This window comes from Acomys minous, assembly GCF_964271855.1.
Source record: "Acomys minous genome assembly, chromosome: 9".
In the NCBI taxonomy this organism is placed as follows: Eukaryota; Metazoa; Chordata; class Mammalia; order Rodentia; family Muridae; genus Acomys; species Acomys minous.
The window spans coordinates 119,234,462-119,245,985 of record NC_140490.1 but is presented as its reverse complement, the minus strand read 5'-3'; positions in this window follow the sequence as shown (position 1 = coordinate 119,245,985).

Genomic DNA, 11,524 nt, shown 5'->3' with positions numbered 1-11,524 from the left:
TGGCAGGGACGTGCCTCCGCACCTGGCTATGCTTTTTCATATCACTTCAGGAATATATCAAACATTTTAAAACTCTTAATAATTTGAAACAGTGTGCAGTAGCTAAAACAAGAGACTTTCAAATGAGATAGATATGATGATATCATTTTATTTCTCAGCTTTGAGAAATAAAAGGTGCTTTTCTAGGAACTGCCGTGAAAACAAGAATGAGTCAAGAAGAGCTGGGCACCACGGGACTTAAAGTCTCACACGGCTGCTGATTCATCTTCGCTGCCTGGTATAGGAGTCCTGCTGTAGATGCGGACATTCTCCTACTGAGATTTTTGGGACAATCACTTTGAAAGTGAAAAGTCGAATGGTTCGCGTCCCTGAGCCTGCCAATCTAGCTGCAGGCTAACCTAGGCTTAAGCAAATGTACCCATCTTTGAACCCCGAACAACTGATTAAAAAATGAAGAATGGTGAGAAGAACTTGTAGTCGCTTCTTGTGAGAAGCAGCAGTCACAGGGATGATAGCCGAGGCTGGCCCTTCGCTGATGCTCCACCATGCCGTAGGCTGCCCTGACTCCGAGTCTCTACAACATGCGTTCAATAAATCAGTCCTCTTATTATTTTGCTGTAAATGTCAGGTTTAGGGGAGGCGAGGTGGATTAGAAGCAAAGCACCAGCTTCTATCTTGCTCACAACTGAGAAAACCTGGAAATATTTTCAACACAAAGGTGTGATGCTAGGAGCTGAAGAGTTGGCTCAGTTGGTAAACAGTTTGCCATGCAAGCACAAGGATGTGAACTGAGTCTTTACAACCCACACTGAGAAAAAGAAAATGTCAAACACATGCTTAGAATCCAGTCCAGGTGAAGCAGAAACAGAAGATCCCAGGGTGTTCTGGCCAGCCAGCCTAGTTTAGTTGTAAGCTGCAGACCAGCGAGAAGCCGTGTCAAAGAAAACCAACAGAGTCAAGCACTCTGGCTGTTCTTTCAGACCTGGGTTAATCCCCTGTAGCTGCTGTTAGCTAACTGTGGGTCCTTATTTCTTCCAACACCTAACACTAGAGAAGAGGGGGAAAAAGGACAGAGAGAAAAGAGATCCTTGAATAAAGACAGGGGTAGGACAAGGAGCGACAATACGTTAGGCTACTTTCCGCTGATTAGAGGTGTTGAGTTCCTTGGTGCAAGTTCGATCATTGCCATCAGGATATCTAACTAAGAAATTATATATTATTGTTGTTCTTGGTGCACAACTACATAACAAACCACGTCCACCTACAACCAACCAATAAACAACCATCAACTTGCCTCTCAGGGGGCCTTAGCATGTATATCCTCTGAAAAGTCCCCAGAATTTCAAATGTCACACGAATGCAGAAACTATCTGCAGCTGGCAAAATCACGCCTCTGCTAGAGCATGAGGCAAATCATAATCGGCTGATGAGAAGCAGCCGCATAGCCCCACACATGGGACAAAAATGAAAACATATTCTTATATTTCTGTGGGGTTTTTAAATTAAAAATTCTCACTACAATTCCCTGACCCTTAAAGTAGCTCACAACTGTCTGTAACTCCAGTTCCACAGAGGCCTAAAGTCACCAGGCACCTACATGGTGCACGGACAGAAATGCAGACAAAACCCTCATACATATAAAATGAAGCCAGAAAGGATGTCGGGACCCAAGAAATGATACCTGACACCTGCGGTCTGGCTTCCACATGTGTAATGCACATGAACTGACCCACAGACATATTCTTGCACATATTCGTAAATACACAAGCATACATATACACGCAGAAAAGTATGTGAGACCTTTGTGGGTCACACCTATGTTTTCTGCTTTGAAAACTCAACTCCCAAAATAAATAAATAAATAAATAAATAAATAAATAACAAATTTTAATTTTAATTTTAAAAACCCTCAAGTCCCTGCATTGCATTCCTTAGAGGTCACAAGTGCTGCCCCAGTTGCCATCTGTCTTGTGGTCCAGAAGAGCATCACTGAAGCAAACTCACTGATGGGTGTAGGAAGTGTGACTGGCTAGGGACCTCTCTTTTCCCGCAGCCCGCTGAAGAGACTTAAGGAGATGGAGCCTCAGAAGCCAGATGCTTGGGTGGTGGAAAGCATAAGAATACTGAGCCCTTCTCCACCCAGCAGCATTTGCTGCACCACCCTTCCCATGAGCACCATGGCACCTGTAAAGCCCAGGTGTGTATCAGATCACCGTGCCGTTTTGGTCTGAAGAAAAGTGGCACTAACCTGACAAGTGTAATTACTGGCGGAGGCGTTTTTGAGTCCATGATACTTTGTCCTAGTGTACAGAGAAACTAAAAACAGCCACCACCAGATTTGAACCTGAATCACTCCCACTGAAAAATGGCTAGTAACAAACAAAAGAAGACAAGGGGTACCAGGCATGGTGGCACAGGCCTTTAATTTTAGCGTTCAGGGGCCAGAAGAAGGCAAGCCTCTGTGAGTTCCAGACCCACCTGATCTACATAGTTCCAGACTTGCCAGAGCTATATAGTGAGACTCAGTCTCCAAACCAACTACCCCCCCCCCAAAGACAGAGGTGACCATCTTCCAGCTTTGCTGTCTCTATGGGATACATAGTCCAAGAGAACACAGAAATTACAGGTGGACAGAGGTAGGAAATATGCACTTTCATCTGCACAGCCACGCTGGTGAAGACAATTTTCTTTTCATTAAAACGAATCCTCTCTCTCCCTCTTTCCTTCCCTTCTCTTCTTTCCTCCTCCTTCCCCTCTTCCTCCTCCTCCTCCCCTTCCTCTTCCCCCTCTTCCTCCTCCCCTTCCTCTTCCTCCTCCCCCTCTTCTTCCTCCTCCTCCTCTTCCTCCTTCTCCTCTTCCTCCTCATCTCCTCCTCTTCCTCCTCCCCTTATTCTTCCTCTTCCTCCTCTCCCTCCTCCTCCTCCTCCTCTTCCTCTTCCTCCAAGCTGGCTGGCTATTTCATGTACACGCATTTTTTAATTCTTCTGTATGTGTACTCTCTTTTTTAACATGTTATATGTTATTTATTTGTGAGTGCATACATGCCTTAATGCACATGTGGAGGTCGTAGAACAGCATGCAGAAGTCAGTTCTTTCCTTCCACTATGTGAAGCCCAGAAATCAAACTAAGGTCCTAAAGCTTGGTGGCTATTGCCTTTACCTGCTGAGCCATCTCAGTGGCCCTTGTGGTCTGTGTGCTGCTGACGCAGTTTGGAGGTCAGCGAGGAGTCACAGGTACTCTGTATACATGGCTGAGGAGTGGGCTCCCGTATCCATGACGGTCATCCCCTTCCACCGAGTATACATCTTGGGAAGGGCTGATATGGAACACCTAAGAAGGAAGAGGATGCCACCTACTCAGCCATCTCAGTGTCCATGTGGTGGCCAATGGGGATGACACAAGTCACCATCTATTTGCCCTCACACCCAAGGATATTCTGTGATTCACTTGGTCCTCTCTTTCCAGTAGTAACAGCGTTTTGTTCTCTTTCTACTTCCCACCCTCTCCCTGTTTTATCACTTTGCACTTTTATTTTTTATTTTCTTCTCTATTGATTTTTTCTCCTTTTATAGCTTTTTAGACTTTTTTGATGTGTACTATCTCTGTACCCACCACTCTTGTTTCTGATAGTTGAGTTGTATATGTCTTAGTCAACATTTGTGTTCCCCGTCTACAGATGGCTCACTGCTCTGTTACTGAGACTGATGTTTCTCCATTGCTCACAGAGCTGGTGATCCAGGGTGGCATTCAAGGACACTCTGTGGCTGCTCTGCTGCTGGGTGCATCCCCAGGCCAGGTAAGAGTCGGGATATGCTGCTGTACACACAGCTCAGTCCCACTCAAACCTTAGCAAATGTTTTCACTAATAAAAAAAAAGTGGAATAAAATAACATGAAGCCAACACCCAGTGACAAGTAAGTGCTAAGAGGAGATCCTAAAGACCCATGGCTGACATTCATCCATACAGAGAGAAACAGCAAGGACTGTGAACACTGTTCCTACAACGAACTGCAGCATAATTCACTCCCATCCCTTGTACACTGCTGACATGTCTAAAGGAGTAACTGCAGAGAGGACACCTCATACACTTTTTTGTCAACAACACATCTACCCCATCTGTTCGAACCATCATGCTTTTCTGAAACCTAAAGCAATGCAGAGCCCTCGGGCTCTAATACATTTCAGCCAGTACCCAGCCATACTAATCACATCAAAGAATAGAAAAAGTACACTGTAAAACACAGATGGAAATCAATATCCCTACATTGTCGAGAGAAGACTGTTCCCTAAAAGGTTTGCACATGAAAGAGGTGGAGAGATGTATTGCAACAAATAAGCAAACATGACGGCACTGGTAGAAAAGTATGACACACAGGTAACATGACTGCTTCAGTCAGTGTCCTATTTCTGTGAAGAGACACCATGACCATGGCAACTCTTACAAAGGAAAGCATTTAACTGGGGTTTGCTTACAAGTTCAGAGCTGACTCTGTAGTCATCACGGGGGAGAGCATGAGACGTGTGTTGGAGAAGTAGCTGAGAGTTCTGTGTCAGCATCTGCAGGCAGCTGGAAGAAGCAACACTGGGCCTGGCTTGAGTTTTGGAAACCTCAAAGCCCAGCTCCAGTGACACACTTCTTCCAACAAGGCCACAGCTACTCTATCAAGGCCACAGCTACTCCATCAAGGCCACAGCTACTCCAAACAAGGCCATACCTACTCCAACAAGGCCACACCTACTCCAACAAGGCCACAGCTACTCCATCAAAGCTATACCTCCTAACCCTTCTCAATAGTGTCACTCCATGATGATCAAGCATTGAAATAAATGAGCCTTTGGGGGACATTCTTATTCAAACCAGTACAATGACTCCACTAAAACTTCATAATTCACTAGGAACAAACTCCAAAGACACTGAAGTACTTGATAAGGAATTCAAAAGAACGACTTTTTAAAGGGTTGATGTATGCCTATGGAATACAGAAAAGCAAGAGTCTCTGAATAAATTAAGGAAGATTGAGACAAGACATGAATAGGAAAAAAAAACTCAAAAGAATACAAAAGCTGTTAGAAGATTTACAAAACTAGAAACATTTAAGACACAAAGCCCAGGAGTCAAATAGCACAGGTGAAAGTCTCTAACAATAGTCAACAAAGTGCAACACAGAACTTTATAGCATAGAACCAAGATTGACTGAGCTCTCAAAAAGCAGTAAAGACTCCACCCAGCAAGGGATCTGGGCAGGTACTGGGACGTGCAGTCCTACTCTGGGTGGAGTGCTGCAACACAATTAAATCAAATGTCTGTGTTTATATTGTAGAAAAAGGTCTTGGAAAGAAAATATCCACAGTAGAGTAATCCTAGGTTACTCTATTGAAAAAAGTTATTGAAGAATAAATAACATGTTAAACCCAAGGAATTCATGATCAAGAAGTCAGAATTGCAAACAATATTTAAAAGACGCCTATAAAAAATCTGAAGAACACAAAACTATATGGCACAAGAAAAAATAAATTCCAATAAAAGAGTTTAAGAATAAATGAGAAACACAGGAAAAATTAGAAAGACTACAAAAATATCAGGAATTAGAATATACCTTTACACTATAGCCAGGAATGTAAATGATTTTAATGTGCTAATTAAAAGATATTGGTTGCCTAATTAGGTAAAAATAAGATTCAATTGTTTGCTACCTTCAGGAAATACATTTGTGTATGTGTAAGGAGAAATCGAACATGAAAGGGAGGGAATGATGCTCTAAGCGGAGTCTGGAAGCGAGCGTGGGGAGCTACAGACAGATCTGACACAGCAGACGCCATTCCAAAATTAGAAGAAAAAAGAAAGGTCGCCACATATTGGTACAGAGCAAGTTAAGAAGCTCCAGTGATTGGAAGTGCAAGAACACACTACTGAATACTAATGCACTAGTGTTATAAAACAAGCACTAGTGAACATAAGTTGAGTGATAGGCTCTAATATTCAATAAAATGCTGAGTCCAGCCTACACTCTCAAACTTCAAATGCAAAAATCAACAAAGAAATTTGAGTTTGAATTAAACAGATATATACTGAATATATACATATATATGTGTGTGTATGTGAATACATACATACATATACATATATATATGTATATATGTATATATATATATATATATATATATATATATATATATATATATATAATGGTCTGCCCAATAACTGCAAAATACAAAATTTTTCCTAGCACCTCATGTAACTTTCCCCAAAACAGGTCATATTGTTAAGGCATACAGAAAATCTTAATGAATCCAAAATACTGAAATTAATTTCTTACAACTTACTAGATCTTAATTGAATGAAACAATAATTTAGCAGCAAGACAGACAGCAAAAGTAATATGAGCACATGGAGAATGAAAAATACACTTAAGAGTAGTTGATAAATAATGAAGAAATTAGGAGGGAGTTTAAAAAGTCTTAAAATCAAATGAAATGGAAAAAGAACACATTAGACTTTATATGCACAGAAAGTACAATTCTATGAGGAAAATTTATGGCCATGAGTAGCTACAAACAAACAAGAAAGAGTTCTCAAATAAATTACCTAATGATACATTTCAAGGTCTTAAAAACAATAAATCAAATCAAACCCAAAACTAGTAAAAGAAAATAAGTAATAAAAATACAAGAAGTTAATGGAATGGAGGCTAAAGAAATAATATAAAAGATCAATGAAACAAAGAGTTGATTCTTTGACAATTTTAATAAGACTGAGAAGCCCTTATCCCTTAGAGACGGAGGGAACTCAACTTAGCAGGATCAGAGACAGAAAACGAGCTATCCCAACAGGTGCCACCACAATTTAGAGGACCGTAAGTGATTATTTTTAAAACATACACACCAATAAGTGGGATAATCTAGAAGTGGGATAAAAGTCTAGTTGAGTATGCCATACCAAAACTGGACCATGACAAGCGACTTAAACAGATACATAATGAGCAATGAGATGGGAACAGTAGACGTCCCCAGCTAGGAAAGGGTGAAGAACAGAGGACTCACTGTGGACATTCATGAGATGTTTAAAAATAACTAAGATCAGCGCTCCTCAGACTAGTCCATAAACTGTCAAGGGAAGAAATGCTTCCATACTCATTCTATGAAGCCAGTGTCACCTTGATACCAAAAGCAGAAAAGAATAAACAAAAATCATACGCAAATGCCCTTGAAGAACACAGGTGCAAAAATCTTCAAGAAAACATTTGCAAACAGAATTCAATAATATATTAAAAAGATAATTCTCATAATCCATATGTCTTTCCAAGCACCCTGGCTATTATTTGTTGAGTTTTATTTTCTTTATGATGATAGTTACAGCGACTTATTGACTGAAGTGAAATACAATCTCTCTCTCTCTCTCTCTCTCTCTCTCTCTCTCTCTCTCTCTCCCTCCCTCCCTCCCTCCCTCCCTCCCTCCCTCTCTCTCTCTCTCTCTCTCTCTCTCTCTCTCTCTTCAAGACAGGGTTTCTCTGTGTAGCCCTGACTATGCTGGACTCACTTTGTAGACCATGCTGGCCTCGAACTCACAGTGATCCACCTGTCTCTGCCTCCCAAGTGCTGGGATTAAAGGCATGCACCCCCACCGTCCGGTATAAAATAGAATCTTAATGTAATTTGTATTTGTAGTTTCTATATGGCTAAAAGTGTGTGTGCTTATTGAGCATTTATACACCTTACTTTGAAAAATGTTCATTTCATTTTGGTCAGATAATGTGTTCTTTTGGTGAACTTTTTCTTTTCAGTTTTTCATACTGCATATTACCCCTGTCAGGTGAATAACTAGAACAGATTTTTTCTGTTCTGTAGACTGCTTATTAACTCCGTTCTTTCCTACACTATACAAAGGTCTTTGAATTTGATACAACTCCCTTTGTTGTTCCTTTCTCTTATTTTATGAGCTATCACAGAACTATGCAGAAAGTAACTACCTATGCATCTACTTTGAAGTGCTTGTACTAAGCTTTCCTTTATAGTTTGAAGTCTCAGGTAGCCTAACTACTATGCAAATCAGTAGAGAGGCTCTTCAGAAAACTAGAAATAAACTACCATATGATCATGCTATCCCACCTGAGTATATAACTGGAGAAATAAAAGGCAGCTAAAATAGAGATCCTGGCACAGGTGAATGGGTTAAGGAACGGTGGTATTTAGCCATCAAGAAGAATAAAACTATGTCATTTTCAATAAAATGGACAGAACCAGACATGATCTTATTAAGTAAAATAAGTCCTACTCAGAAAGACAGGCATTGAATGTTTTCTCTTATTCATAAGGTGAGAGAGTAGAAGTGAGCTAATAGGAAAAAGGATATCACAATGAAATTATTTTGAATAGTTAATAAACACTCATAAGAATTTTAAGTGCCAAAATTGGATAATGCTGTTTGTAAATAAAAACCCAGACTAGTTGAGGAAATAGAAATTTTGGCTTCACAGGTACAGGGAAGTACATTATTTGGGTTGTATCTCAGTAAACACTGTAAATGAAAAGTGTGCGCAAGAGCATCCTAAGGTTGCACAAAGGCATTGGGAGGGAAATTCATTCATGCTTTCATTCACTCTTTTTTTTGCATTATTGATTTTTTTAACTGTATATGAAGTACCATTTTTGGTATAGTGGATACAGTGATGGGAAAGATACAGTAGCAGTCAGAAGTTTGGGCTGGAGTAGAAGGTTAGAAGCAAAGGTTGAAATGACAATCATTTTGAAGTGAAGTCAGCCAGCTTTGTAACAGGTGTGGGCAGTGAGGACGGCTCAGATTTATACTCACTGATCATCACAGGGCAATGTGGCCAAGGAGTACAGGAAAAGTTGGGTAGGAAAGATCGTCACTTCCATTGTAGACTTAAGTACTAGGCTTAAAGGAGCCACATAGAGCAGAATCCCAGGCCACAGTCAGAAAAGAGAGACATGCAGGACAGAACATACGGGAATTGGGGAGCGGCAGGGAGGCATGTGCAGCCCATGTAGCAGAGCAGTGTAACGCAGACCGAGAGAAAGAGAGAACCCAGGACTTGTTGGTTGGAGGGTGTGTATTTAGAGGGCCATCAAAACCGCGAGTGTAAATAAAGGCATAAAAAAGTACATTCACTCTTATAAAATGCAGTAAGAGATTGCTTCCTGCTGAGGAGGCCTACGAGGGGCCCACTGACATCCAACGTGTAAACCAAGTCACTTAAGAGCAGAGTTGCTGTTGGGCAGCCTCAGGTGGCTGTTGTGCTGAGAGGAAGCATCACAAGCAAACACACACAGGTAAGAGGAAGGGGCAGCTACGGAGAGTGCTGCCTGCGGCCTGTTAGGGTGGCCACACAAGATCTCTCTGTCAAACACTCTCAGTTTATCCACACAAACATTCCTCATATCATGCTAACACAAAAGCTAAACAGACATTTCACCCAGCAAAGAACTGCTGTTTGGGCAGAAATAGTGCTGCAAGGTTCCATGGCGAATCTTCTCCAGTGATGGTGTTTTGGAAGTTTGTAGGCTAGAACCATGTCCACCAGGAAGTCCTTCAGCTGTGGCAGGTGGGGAGGAGGGCGCTGATGGAGGGCCAGGAAGTCCTTGAGGGCACAGGCCAGCAGCTAGTGCTGACAAGCAGGTACACGTGGGCCCAGTGACAAGTGCTGGGGGTTAGCAATCGTTGAGGCCAGGGCCTCGCACAGTCCCAAGTCCTCCTGTTGAGTATCAGCAGAGACAATTGAAGCCTTATCTCTGGAGATAGCAGTACAATCCTAGAGACCATTCCCGAAGTTCCAAATTCTGTGTCATTTCACTGGGCTTTGCACTGTCAGGGCCCACAGCTTGGGGCTGGTTCACTAGCAGACCAATAGCAGCTTGGGACCAGTTCATCAGCGTATCAAGGCTTAACTCTGGTCACAGCTGCCTATTGGCAAGCTAAGGACTCTAGTCCAAGACACATAAAAAGGCTTAGATGGTTTCAGCTCTATATTTCTAACAGTAGCTTACCCAACTGCTGGAGGTGCCAGCCTCCTTCACTGATCATTTATTTTTGAAGAAAGATTGGTGTCATTTTACCATTGGTAACTTTTTTTTTCTTGCATTCAAGGTGTTCCTATTCCTCTGTGAACTTTCTGTTATTACAGATCTGAGCAGTTAAATGGTCATTTCTCTCTAGCCATTCTCATGTGAACTACAGTTTCAGTGGTTCTTCCCATGTGTCAGCCAGTAACTGAACTACACTATAGCCCATTGCCTGCCCAGACTGCATAAAGTGTTCACACAAAGGAAGCATACACAATAGCCAAGATATTATGGCATATTGTTTCCAACATGTGTGATACAGCAAACAAAGTCCGTGTCACCTGGCCTAGGCCCAATCTGAATAGAAGAATCAATAGACAAAGTATTGAGAAAAGTCATACTTGTACAGAGTTCAACACAGCAAACAACTTTATCATTTTTGGTCAATTCAGAATCTTTGAAATGAAAGAGAAAGTGTCACCGATGTTTTGGAAAAGGTTTTCAAAGTTGTCTGAGAAAACAAAGAAAACAGATATGTAACATAAGTTCCGATGAGCTATGTCACAGACTTTGGCCACTGTGGTGAGGGGAGCTTTTGTCATGTTGATCACAGTGACCCTGCAAACATGGTCACCTGCCTCCACCCGGCTCCAGAAACAGTGGCTAAGGAAACTCTCAGAGCTTCTGACTGGGGGGATTTTGTTGGAGGAGGGGAGCCTAAATTAAAAGTGACCATTTCGATGACTCATAAATAGATAATTTAGTGGTGTCCAGTACAAATTACAACGTGCTGCCCAACCGTAACCACTGTCTGTTCCCAGGTGCTTTTTATATTGTTTCATACTGAAACTCTATACCTAGTAACTACTGCCTCCCCGTTCCTCCCTGCCCTGGGTTAGATGTGCTTATATGATATAATTAGGTATATCATATCATATCATATCATATAAACGGAGTCATAAAGTATTTCTCATTCTTTTTGTAGCTTACTCCATTTACCCAAATGTCCCTTTTGGCTCCTCTACAGTATAGGATACATCAAAACTTCTTTCTAAGGCTGAATGATATTCCACTGTATACAGGTGCACCATTTGGTTAAGCGCACTCATCTGCTGATGCACACTTAGGTTGCAGCCAGGCTCTGAGCGCTGTGAAAATGGCAGACAAGTGCATGTTTCGATGCCTGCCTCTGTGCCTTTGCGGGTTACAGAGCGGAATTACTTCGTCCTATTTGACGTGTAATATTTTGAAAAACTGCCAAACCGTTATCTGTTCCAGCAAACACCACTCTCCATGTCTACCAGCAGTGTGTAAGGTTTCTGGTATCTTCACATCCTTATCAACATCTGTTGTTTCCTGTTGTGTAGATAGACATTAATATATCTGATAACCAACCCCCCTGTGGAGGAAGTGACACCTCACTGCGGTTGTCATTTGCATCATCCTAACTGCAAATGACATTCAGTGCCTTCTCAAGTGCATGGTGACACCTGATTGCAATGT